The following is a 13412-nucleotide window of genomic DNA, read 5'->3' as shown; positions in this document are numbered from 1 at the left end:
CTGGAGAAACAAGAAAAAAATAAAAGAATGTTGTGTCAAGATTGGAGGAAGGCTTGCCAATAATCTGTGCTATGCAGATAAGACAACCTTACTTCTAGAAAGTAAACTTGAAACACTTATTAATAAAACTAAAAAAATTAAAATCTTCTGTATGTATTACACACCGATAGAAAGAAAACAAAAGTCCTCACAACTGAACCAATAGGTAGCGTCATGGTAAGTAAAGATTTAATTAGTTAATGACTTTATTTTACTTTAATCCACAATTTTTATTCATAGAAATAATTCTCAACTCATTATTGTCAAGTAAGAATCAACTCATAGATGACCATCCAGTGGGTTTTCAGAAGCTGAAATTCGTGCCACAGGAGATGACCCTTCTTTCTCACCTTGGAAAAGAAAGATTCAAACCACCAGAGAGAGCTAGGCTTTGAGTTAACAGTGCAACTCCTTGTGGAATGCGGATTTCAGTTTAAAGACTAAGGTGTGCTGGACCCATGCCATGGTATTTTCAATTTCTTCATAGACAGTGGATAAGGAACACTCAAGAAGAATTGATATCTTTAAATGTTGCTGCTGGTGAAGAACATGCCACGAACTGCCAAAAGAACAAGAAAATCTGTCTTAAAAGAAGTGCAGCTATCACCCAAACAGATATATGCACACCTATGTTTATCGTGGCTTTGTTCACAATAGCAAGGAGTTGGAAACAACCTAAGTGCCCATCAACAAACGAATGGATAGAGAAGCTGTGGTATATTCACACAATGGAATACTATGCTGCATTGAAAAACAAAGAACTCATACAATATTATTCAAAATGGCTGACCCTGGAGGACATTATGCTGAGTGAAATATCTCAGTCACAAAAGGACAAATATTGCATGGTGCCACTGTTGTAAAACAGGACTTACATCAGTGTTGGGGGGAGACTGAGAAAGATGGGTTAAATAATCTATAATGCATTGAAACAGATAAGGGAGAAAACTGTTTAAAAGGGATATGTGATTAGGTATTTTTGTCATGACGGGAGTCCAGAGCAAAGGCTGCATAGTGGAGTAGACCTGGAGGAAGGGTTGTAAAATAATGAAAGAATTTTTCTTTTACTTTTCCAAAGGGGAGTGTACTGGGGGAAAGGTTGGGAGGGGAGAAAAGTGTTAGAATGAATGAATGAATATCCAAAGTCTCTGTACATTTTCATTGAAATTAAGAATAAAAAAAGAAGTGTAGCTATAGTGCTTAGAAGTAAGAATGGTGAGACTTAACCTTACATACTTTGTGCATATTTTCTTTATATTTTCATACAACCGTGGCTTTCATTTATATAATTTGGAAACAAAGAAAATTATCATGAGAACATAATTGGTGGCAGTTACCCTCCATCACTGTTGTAGGTATGTCTATAGAACTGGGTACAAGACCACCATTGAGATATAAGGGTACATAATTGCAGATTTTTAAAATTTGCAGAATTGGTTCTGGGGCCCCAACCACCTGGCCATGTCATGGTTGCAGCGTGACTCATGGTTATTTTCCATAAATCATTAAAGACACACCCAGGTGAGTTTCTTAGTTCTCAGAGCAAGCCCCAGGGGTAAATTTTTTTCTCCTTGGATTTTCCTACAAATTATAATCTACTTTAAACTTAATTTTTAGGTGGGAGCAAACTGTCTTTCCTTGGGCTTGCTTAGATTTGTTTATCATAGCCATATGGCAGGTTGCAAGGACAGAAAGAAATTCAAATCAACTAAATTTGCATCAAGAATCAAAATGGAATTAGTGCCTTTCTTATAGACTATTGCTTATAGACTAAACCATTCCACAAACCAAGTGCTTCAGAATTTAAGAGAATGGATACCTTTGAGCTGTGGTGTTGGAGAAGAGTGTTGAATCTACCATGGACTGCTAGGAGAACAAATAGGTTCATCCTTGAGAGGGTGAAACAGGGCTCCTTCTTGGAGGTAAGGATTCTGAAGCTTTGTCTGACATACTTTGGACATTTGCAGGGAGGGACCAGTCCTTGCAAAGGGATGTCATGTTTGGGAGGGTGGAGGGACAGTGCTGGAGAGGAAGATCCTCAATGAGATGGATTGATTCAGTGACTGGGGTAGTGGGGATAGATGTGTCAGAGATGGTGAGGTTGGCACAGGATAGGACAGGGTTTAGGGCTCTTGAACATAGAGTCGCTATGAGTTGCAAGTGACTCCACAGCACATAACAACAACATACCAATTATCAATCAAGCATTTAACAGGGTCTCTATCTCTAACTTCTGTGGAAACTGTGAGGCTGGTTCAGGATGCTAAAGTGGGAGGTCAAAGGCCTCATCTTTTCCTTGCTAGTGGAAAAGTTACATGAACAAATGGTTGGAATCAAGTTCTTACTTGATTCTGTAGCATCTGAAAAGAGCAAAGGAAAACTTCAGACCACAATGGTGACTGCTCTCTACAGATCAGATGCTTATCAGGGTAGCCAGCTCTCTACCTTGAGCTCACCATACAGAGGCATTTCTTCTAGTAAAATTCAAGCAAACAAAACTTTAACCCTCCCTGGTTCTGAGGATTTGACTATTGTTGTGCTAAACTGTCCATAGAAAAGGGTGTATAATCCCTAGCTCTAAGAGAGATGCAAATCAAGGTAACTATGAGATATCATCTCACCCCAGTCAAAATAGCAAAATTTAACAGAACAGCAAGCAATAAATGCTGGCGAGGATGTGGAGAAACTGGAACTGTTATTCACTGTTGGTGGAAGTGTAAAATGGTGCAACCACTGTGGAAAGCGGTTTGGCACTTTCTCAAAAAGTTGCAAATAGAGATACCATTTGACCCAGCAATTCCACTACTGGGAATATACCCTAAAGAGACCATAACCGCCATCCAAGCAGATATACACACACCCATGTTTATTGTGCCTTTGTTCACAATAGCAAGGAGTTGGAAGCAACCTAAGTGCCTATCAACAAACGAATGGATAGAGAGAAGCTGTGGTATATTCACACAATGAAATACTACACTGCATTGAAAAACAGGGAACTCATGCAGTATTATTCAGAATGGGTGACCATCAAAGAAATTATGCTGAGTGAAATATCTCGGTCACAAAAGGACAAACACTGCATAGTGCCACTGCTGTAGAATGAGACTGACATTAGGGTTGGGGTAAGAATGAGAAAAACTGGATAAATTATGTATACTTCATTGAAACGAATGAGGGAGAGAACAGTTTAAAAGCAATATATTATAGGGTATTATGATTATCATAAGAGTCCAGAATGAAGGTTGCAGAGTGAGGTATACTCGGGGTCGGGGGGAGGTGCAGGGGGGTTGTATACAATAAAGGAATTTTTCTTTTACTTTTCAAAGAGAAGAGCGAACTGGGGCTGGAGGGGGGAGAGAAAAGTGCAACAATGATTGAATGGAAATCCAAAATATCTGTAAATGTTCATTAAAATTAATAATAAAAAGAAAGAAAGGGAAAAAAAGGGTGTATAGATCAGATCATCTCTTCTATGCTCCGTACATTGACCGCTCCAGCAAATCTCAAAAAACCCATTACTGTCAAGTAGTGATTGACTCTTATCTGACCGTCCATTGGATTTCTGAGGCTGTAAATTACATTAGAGACAGATTTCTCATATTTCTTCCAAGGAGCTGCTGGTAGATTCAAACCACCAGAGAGGTGTGGCCTCTGGATTAAACTCATACCCCAGCAAAAATAAAAGAAAAAAGAAAATGAATGTTGACTGACTCAAAGGAGTCTCAAAATGGTGCAATGATTACAAGTTCAGTTACTAACCATAGTGTTGTCCATCCCAATTTATCTGGCATTACTTCAGTGTCTCAGAATAAAGGCCTAACAATCTACTTTCACCTTGGGGTCAATGTCCTGGTTCATTCTCTTTACCCAGCTGAAGAATTAAGCCAGGTAGCAGAGACCAGAGGAGAGGATGGCACCCATGCTTCCAAAGTAGCACAGCGTACAGTAATCTCAGTGGCCTTTTGGAGAGCTGACTCTAGTGAACGGCACAGAGGTGCTTACGAGGGCCCATTTTCATGGACAGCTCAGAAGCCCTTAGAAGGGCCATTTCTGGTGCGGCTTAGAATAATCTCAGTGTAAGCAGAAGTCTTGCTATAGTGCTAGGCCAAGAATGTAGGCCAAGGTCTTGTTAGAGTAATAGACCAAGAATAAAGACAAGGAGGAAGAAGTGAAGGTAAAAAATAACAATAGATTTATTAGAACAGGTACCTACCCTAAGATGGGCCTTCCTCATAGGTAAGGAAGTAATGGAGGAAGCAACATACCACTGACGTGAGGTAGTATTTATGGCTTCCTGGTGCACCTGGGCATGCTGTGGGGCTGAAATCTGGGCCAATGAGATGTCACAGAGAGTTAAAAGTTTAGTGAATTTTTCTAATTCTTTTCCCTGTTTTCTGACATCACTCATGCACCTAAAATAATAATTATGTTGCTTCCCCAGGGCAGGCAGCCATGTCCACTCATGTTAGTATCTGCTTCCTGGTTCTGATGGCTCATGTAACTTCTGCCTCCCTTTTCTTATTGGTTCTAATCTTAACACTACTATTTAGAAAATCTCATCAGGATGGAGGGTGAAGAGATTGAGATTGTTCACAGCTTTAGTTTGCTCTGCTCCACGGTCTATACTCTTGGCACCAGCAGCCAGAAAATTAAAAGACGTATTGCCATGGGAAAGTCTGCTGTTAGGGACCTCTCTAATGTACTCAAGAGCAATGGTGTGTCTCTGGAGACAAATGTGCATCTGGTACAGGCCATGGTCTTTGCAATCACTTGTTATGCATCAGAGCTGGACAATGACCAAGGAGGATAGAAGGAGAATTGATGTCTTTGAGCTGTGGTGCTGGAGAAGAGTGCTGAAGGTGCCATGTGCTACTAAGAGAACAAACAGATTCATCCTGGAGAGGGTTAAACCGGGCTGCCCCTTGGAGGCAAGGATTCTGAAGCTTCATCTAACATACTTTGGTCATGTTGTAAGGAGAGACTGGTCCTTGGAGAGGGACATCATGCTTGGGAGGGTGGAGAGCAGGCACAGGAGGGGAAGGTCCTCTGGGAGATGGATCAATTTGGTGGCTGGAGCAATCGGGATGAGTGTGTTGGAGACAATGAGATTGGCACAGGACAGAGCAGAGTTTAGAGCTGTTGTACATAGGGTCGCTATGAGTTGCAAGCGACTCAATGGCACATAACAACAACAACAACAACATCTTTATTATTAAAAATCTTGTGGCACACAACACTATTTAAAACACACATAGCCACTGGATTGGTTGTTTGCTTCTTACTTACTGACATGCTCTCTATTGTTGTTGTTGCTGCTGTTAGCTGCCATCAGTTTGCCCACGACTCATGCAGACTCTATAAACAACAGATCGGAACCTTGCCCTCTCTTGTGCCATCCTCATGATCTCTAATATATTTAAGCTGATTGATATAGTCACTATCAATTCATCTTATGGTCGGTCTTTCTTTGACTCTCCACCCTTCTAAGCATGATGTCTATTACAAAAGAATAGTCTCTTCTAACAAAACAAATACACGTGAACCAAAATATGGGCTTGAGTCTATCCCATCTGAATGTCAAAACTACCTCAGGAACAGGTTTGAAGCCTTGAACACTCGTGAGCAAAGACCAGATGAGCTGTGGGAGGATATAAAGAATATCATAGAGGAAGAATGGAGTAATGTCAAAGACAAAGGAGGAAAAAGGAAATGTCAGAGGAGACTCTGAATATTGCACTAGTGCACTGATAAGCCAAAGCAAAGGGAAGAAATTAAGATATTAAAGAGCTGAACAGATGGTTTCAAAGGACAGATTGGGAAGACAAAATAAAGTATTATAATGAAACATGAAAAGACTGTAGTCAGAAAATCAAAGAGGCTGAACTCGCTCAGCATTTTGTAAACTCAAGGAACTGAAGAAAAACGACAAGCTTCGAGTTGCAATTCTAAACGATGCTTCTTCACCTGGTACTTTAGATTCTGGATTCAAGAAATAAACATGCATGGCTTTGACTCATACTTGATGAGGGTCAAAATGAATCATTAGCTGGGCTCTAAAACAGTTCAGAAATGCTCCCTATTCCCACTCCTCTTCCCACTCAAAGAAGACTCACAGATTGAGCCAGTGTGGCAGGGTGAAGTGGGCATTGCAGGGGCAGAAATATATCTGGATCACCAGTAACAAGAATTTCCAGTGAGGCTGCAGCTAGAATCAGAACAGAAAACAGTACAATGTTAGATGGATCTTGGCAGAAAGCAGAGAGTACCAGAGGAATGTCTATATGTGTTTCATTGACTATGCAAAGCATTTGATTGTGTGGACCACAACAAGCTGTGTCTAACTCTGAGAAGAATGGGAATCCCAGAACACTTGATCATGTTTATGTGAAACCTATACTTGGACCAGAGACAGTGGTCAGAACAGTGCAGGGAAACACTGCATGGTATGCCAGGGATGTGTCCTATCACCATACCTTTTCAACCTATATACATAACAGATTATCTAGGAGGCTTGGCTCTATGAGGAGACGTGTGGTGTCAGGATTGGTAAAAGACTCATCAACAATCTGCATTATGCAGATGACACAACTCTGCTTGCTGAAACTGAGGAGGACCTGAAGCACTTGCTGCAGAGTGTCAAGGACTACAGCCTGCAATATGGATTGAGGCTCAATGTCAAGAAAAGAAAGATTGTCACCACTGGACTGATTGGCATCATCATGATAGATGTTGAAGAGGTTGAGCTTGTTAACAGCTTTTTTTTGCTTGGCTTCACAATCAACACTCTTAGTATCCACAACCAGGAAATTAAAAGATGTATTGTACTGGGAAATCTTGCTATCAGAAACCTCTCCAAAGTACTTAAGAGCAACAATGTCAGTCTGGAGACTAAGATATGCTTGATCCAGGCCATAGTCTTTGCAATTACTTGCAATGCATATGAGAGCTAGACAATGACTAGAGATGACAGGATAATTAATGTTTTTCAGCTGTGGTGCTGGAAAAGACTATTGAATATACCATGGACTGCTAAGAGAATAAACAGGTTCGCTCTAGAGAAGGTGAAACCAGGCTGCTCCTTGGAAGCAAGGGTTCTGAAGCTTCATCTGACCTACCTTGGGCATGTTACAAGGAGGGTCCAGTCCTTGTAGAGGGACGTCATGCTCAGGAGGGTAGAAAAACAGTACGAGAGGAAGACACTCGACAAGATGCATTGATTCAGTGACTGGGGTAATGAGGATAGGTGTGTCATAGATAAGATTGGCACAGGATAGAGCAGTGTTTAGGGTTATGGTACATAGGGTCATTATGAGTCAGAGGCGACTCTACGCACATAGCAATAACAACATACTTGAAGTGTGTGAGACAAAGTTTCATCATCCTTGCCTCTGAAGAACATTCTGACTGCACCTTCTCCAAGACGTATCTGCTCATTCTTTTGGTAGTCTGTGGGATACTCAGCACTCTTCCCCAGTGTCACAATTCAAAGGCATCAATTCTTCTTCTGTCATCCTTATTCATTGTCTAGAGCTCAGATGTATAACAAAGTGATTTTGAAAGGTGTGGCCTACATCTAAGCCAGGGAGCTGTTATGTCAACAAAGCAAGGGAACACTGTATAACTGAAAACCAAAAACATATATGTCAGGGCTGCATCCTTCCTCTGTATCTGTTTAATTTATATGCTGAATAAACAAATAATTCAAGAAGCTGGACTTCTTGGAGAAGAATGTGGTATTAGGAATAGAAGAATACTCATCAATAACTCACATTATGCAGATGACACAATCTTGCTTGTAGAAAGTGAGGAGGACTTGAAACACTGACTGCAAAAGATCAAAGACTACAGCCTTCAGTATAGATCACATCTCAACATCAAGAAGACAAAATATCTCACCACTGGTTCAACAGTAACATCATGATGTTGTTGTTATGTGCCGTCGAGTCTCCTGCAACTCATAGCGACACTATGTACAACAGCCCTAAACCCTGCTCGATCCTGTGCCAATCTCACTGTCTCCGACACATCTACACCCATTACCCCAGTCACTGAATTAATCCACCTCATAGAGGGTCTTCCCCTCCTACGCTGTCCTTCCACCCTCCCATGCATGACATCCTTCTCCAGAGACTGGTCCTTCCTTGCATCATGTCCAAAATATGTCAGATGAAGCTTCAAAATCTTTACCTCCAAGGAACAGCCTGGTTTAACCCTCTCCACAATGAACCTGTTCATTTTCTTAGCAGTCCATGGTATATTCAATACTATTCTCCACCACCACAGCTCAAAAGTATCAATTCTCCTTCTATCCTCCCTAGTCATTGTCCAACTCTCTGATGCATTTCAAGTGATTGCAAAGACCATGGCCTGTATCAAGCGCACCTTAGTTTCCAGAGTGACACTATTACTCTTCAGTACTTTGGAGAGGTCCCTAACAGTAGACTTTCCCATCGCAACATGTCTTTTAATTTTCTGGCTGCTGGTGCCAAGAGTGTTGACTGTGGAGCCAAGCAAACTAAAGCAGTTAATAATCCCAATCTCTCACCATCCATCCTGATCCTGCCAATTGGCCCAGTGGCGAGAATCTTTGTCTTCTTGATATTGAGCCTCAATCCATATTGAAGGCTGCAGTCCTTGACTTTCTGCAGCATGAGCTTCAGGTTCTCCTCAGTTTCAGCAAGCAAGGTTGTGTCATCAGCATAATGCAGATTGTTGATGAATCTTCCACCAATTCTGATGCCACACTTTCTTCATACAGACCAGCCTCCTGGATAATCTGTTCTGCATACAGGTTGAAAAAGTATGGTGATAGGACAAATTCCTGGTGTATACCCTTACCAATTTTGAACCATGTAGTGTTTCCTTGCTCTGTTCTGACAACTGCCTCCTGGTCCAAATATGTTTATCACTAGCATGATACATGTTCTGGGATTTCCATTCTTCTCAGAGTCAGCCACATGATCTACATAGCTTTCATAATCAATGAAACACAGAAAGACATTCCTCTGGTATACCCTGCTTTCAGCTAAGAATCCTTTAAAAGAAGATGAAGGAGTGTACAGAGTCGTTGTACCAAAGGAATTGGTAAACAGAAGAATTTCCTGAAACAATGTATGAGCAAGAGCCTGTGGTGATGAAGGAAGAAGTTCAAGCTGCACTGAAAGAATTGACAAAAAACAAGGCCCCAGGAATTGATGGCATACCAATTGACATATTTCAACAAATGGACTCTGCCCTGGATGTGCTCACCAAGTTGTGCCAAGAAATCTGGAGGACAACCACAAAACACAATATCATGTTGAAAAATGCACAAGGAATGTCCTCTTCATACCCTGTTGCATACAAAGCACTGCAAGGCCAACATTCTGCAAAACCTCCTTTATAAATGCTGCACTGGAGAGTCTCTTGAGATGTATGTGATTCTTGGAAATGGCCATTCCCTAAGGCAATGTCACATACACATAAATCTGATCTGATTCACTATCAAGTTCAGATAGTTGGAAGTCAGAATTGGCAACATTTGGTTATTTGGTTTAGAAATTATCACTTTCCTCCTCATTTCAATTGTTATCTTTTTCTCCTCATTCTTTTCAACACATGATAAGTATACAACAAAACACATTCATGTGAGGAATGTTTCCAAGAAATTCACTCCCACTACTTCTTCTGAAGAGACAAGCTCAGTGGAAATTTTGCAGATATGTGGTAATAGTTGAAATACTGGGAAAAGGTTTTTGGCCAAATAGGCATAGTGACATGGTTGCTAATAGTGCAAATTGGGATGGTTTTTAAAATGACATTCATTTTAGTCACAGCTGAAGTTTGGAGGCTTTTCCCCTCAAATGTTATTGAGATTTGGAGATATATTCTTTTAAGTTAAATACCATGATCTCTGTGAAAATCAAAACCACAATGAGATAGTACCGCACTCCCACTAGGATAGCTAAGATCCAACAGACAGATAGCAACAAATGTTGGCAAGGATGTGAAGAAATTATAACCATTATTCATTGATGATAGGAATGTAAAATGGTATACTCACTATGGGAAGTACTTTCTTTAAAAAGTTAAACATAGACATACCATATGACTCAGCAATTCCACTCTTAGGTGTGTATCCCTGAAGAAGGAACTCGGACACAGATATACCAATATTCATTGCAGAACTATTCACAACAGTCTAAAGTTGGAAGGAATCTAAATGCTCGTCAATAGATGATAATGCAAATAAAATATGGTATTTGCTTCCTATGGCATATTGCTCAACCATAAAGAGAAACTAAGCCTCGTGTGGTCATTAAGCACCGTCACATTGGCTCTAACTCCTGCCAACCTGATGTCCAACATAACAAAGCCCTGCCCACTTTCTGTGCCATCCTCACAATCCCTGCTTAACCACCATTGGTTTTAAGGAGCATTTGACTTCACTTCTTCTAAGACAGATTTATTTATTCTTTTTGTAGTCCATGATCTATTCAATATTCTTCATCAACAATGCAATTCAGATGTGTTCACATGTACATGAAGCAGTTGAAAAGACACCATAATTAACAAATGTGAATTGGTCTTAAAAACAGTATGTCAATCACAAATAAATAAGACATTTCAATCATAAACAGACGTGTAAAAGCCAGAGTTTATTAGAGGCTACCAGTGGTGGGATTGAGGAGGTAAGGAGAAGTAATTTTTAAGGATCATTGAATTTCTAATTAATGATGATAGATAATCTGATAACTGATATTGGTGATGGTTTAAAAAAAATGGTCAATGGAAGAAGATGACTCAATGTCTTTGAGTTGTGGTGCTGGAGTAGAGTATTGAACATACCACGGACTGCCAAGAGAACAAACAGGTCTGTCCTCGAGAGGGTGAGACCAAGTTGCTTTTAGGAGGCAAGGAGTTTGAAGCTCCATCTCACATACCTTGGGCATGTGCCTAGAAGGAATCAGTACTTGGAGAAGAACAATCTGCTTGGAAGGGTGGAGGATCAATGCAGGAGAGGAAGACCTTGGATGAGATGGATTGACACAGTGACTAGGGTAATGGAGGCAGGTTTGTCAGAGACAGTGAGATTGTCTCAATCTAGAGTAGAGTTCATTGTTCATGGAATCACAGTAGATTTGATGGCATGTAACAACAACAATCAAAATAACTGAATTGTATATGTAAAACAAATTTAAATTAGTAATTGTTTTCTCATATGTATTCTAACCCTTACATCCTCAAACAAGGAAGAATGGGCGTGGGGGTGATCTCCAAATACAATTTTTAAAGATTTACATTTTAAAGAAACAAGTGGCCCAGTGGATAAGGAGTTATGCTGCCAATTCAGTGACAAGTGGTTTTAATCCACCAGCTGCTCCAAGGGAGAAAGATGGACAATCTTCTCTCCTGCAATTTATAGCCTCTGAAAACCTGCTGGAAGAGTCTGCTCTGAGTAGGTTCCAACTCAATTGCAATGTGTTAAAAGATGAATTAAGAAATGTATCTTCACTTGGTTGGATAAGTTGAACTACCTCTGAGTAGAGTCTAGTAGTTGTTATGTGCCGTTGAGTTGCTTGCGACTGCTAGCGACCCTAGGTATAACAGCCCTCAACACTGCTCTGTCCTGTGCCAATCTGTCTCTGACATACCCACGCCAATTACCCCAGTCACTGAATCAATCCACCTCATAGAGGGTCTTCCTCTCCTGTGCTGTCCTTCCACCCTCCCAAGCATGATGTCCCTCTCCAAGGACTGGTCTTTCTTTAAAACATGTCCAAAGTATGTCAGATGAAGCCTCAGAATCCTTGCCTCCAAGGAGCAGCCCGGTTTAACCCTCTCCAGAATGATCCTGTTTGTTTTCTTAGCAGTCCATGGTATTTCCAATACTCTTCTCCAACACTACAGCTCAAAGACATCAATTCTCCTTGTATCCTCCCTAGTCATTGTCCAACTCTCTGATACATAACATGTGATTGTAGACTATGGCCTATATCAGACACAGCTTAGTCCCCAGAATGACACCATTGCTCTTCAGAATTTTAGAGAGGTCCTTAACAGCAAACTTTCCCATCTTAGTACGTCTTTTAATTTTCTGGCTGCTGGTGCCAAGAGTGTTGAATGTGGATCTAAGCAAACTAAAGCTGTGAACAATCTCAGTCTCTTCACCATCCATCCTGATGCTGCCAATTGGTCCAGTGGTGAGAATCTTTGTCTTCTTGATACTGAGCCTCAAATATTGACATACTAGATAACTTGATTGAGTCTAGTAGATGCAAATTATTTTCCACTGTTCTACCATTCAACAGATAAAAAAAATCCTTGGTGATATCACACCATTTTTACTTCTTCCTCTCCATTCCCCTTTGTCCTCCTACCCTCAACTGTAAAATTAGTTCTGAGTTTTTCATCACAAAGCAATACTTTGGGACATCAGTAGTAATGGCATGTCTTCTTTTTCTTCTTCTTCTTCTTCTTCTTCTTCTTCTTCTTCTTCTTCTTCTTCTTCTTCTTCTTCTTCTTCTTCTTCTTCTTCTTTTCAATAATTGCACAGTCCCTGAATATTAGGGTTAAAAGAGATTTAGGATCCTCCAGTGAAGATTCTCATCATAGACCTACATGTAAAAGGCCTCAAATCACAGAGGTTTCTGTCTTCAAAGGTGATGTCAGTGGCAGGTTCAGAGGAGGGTTTTTATTGGTTTGTTTTATTTTCATGAGGTAGAGTGGTTTTTCAATGTGTTTCCAGCACCCCTGGGAAACAAGCCATATCGTCTACCTTACTCCAGGGCATAGGTCCTTAGAATCCTGGTGCTGCTTTATTTGAGGGGGACTTCTCCTATTTCTACTCACACTCTTTACTACCTTCCTGCCCTCCAAGTGATCTTGTATCTGAGAATGGTTAGGTAGGAAGACCATTCCAGAGCAATTGGCAAAAATGACTGAATAACTTGGAAAGGTTTTGCACAAGTTTAAATCATCATTGTCAAAAAACAAGCATCTTCTGAGACTGAGAGTCAAAAAGGCAATTGTTAATTTTCAAGAATTTAGAAATTATTGGCACATTACTTGCTTCACTGATACATGTGTGGTTTAAATCCCAGAATGGTGTCTCATCATTGCTGAGATAAAGCCCTAAGTCTTCCGCATGATCTAGGCAGGATATTCACAACTGGGCTCCTTCTGATATCTCTGGCTTCTTTCCTCTAGTCATCTTGACTTCTTCTAGTGAAAGCCTTTTCCCTAATCCCACAGTCTTAAGCAGACCCTCAGTCTTTCCCCCAGTGACATAAGCTTATACCTGCTATTGTCCTAGGTGCTGCTGATTCAGTCTCAACTCATACTGACTGTATGTAAAATAGAATGAAACCCCACCTGGTCCTAGGTCATCCTTA

This window comes from Elephantulus edwardii, unplaced genomic scaffold, assembly GCF_000299155.1.
Source record: "Elephantulus edwardii isolate Elephantulus edwardi_28Jun2011 unplaced genomic scaffold, EleEdw1.0 scaffold00020, whole genome shotgun sequence".
Taxonomy (NCBI): domain Eukaryota; kingdom Metazoa; phylum Chordata; class Mammalia; order Macroscelidea; family Macroscelididae; genus Elephantulus; species Elephantulus edwardii.
The sequence above is the reverse complement of the archived record's forward strand: the minus strand, read 5'-3'. Positions refer to the sequence as shown.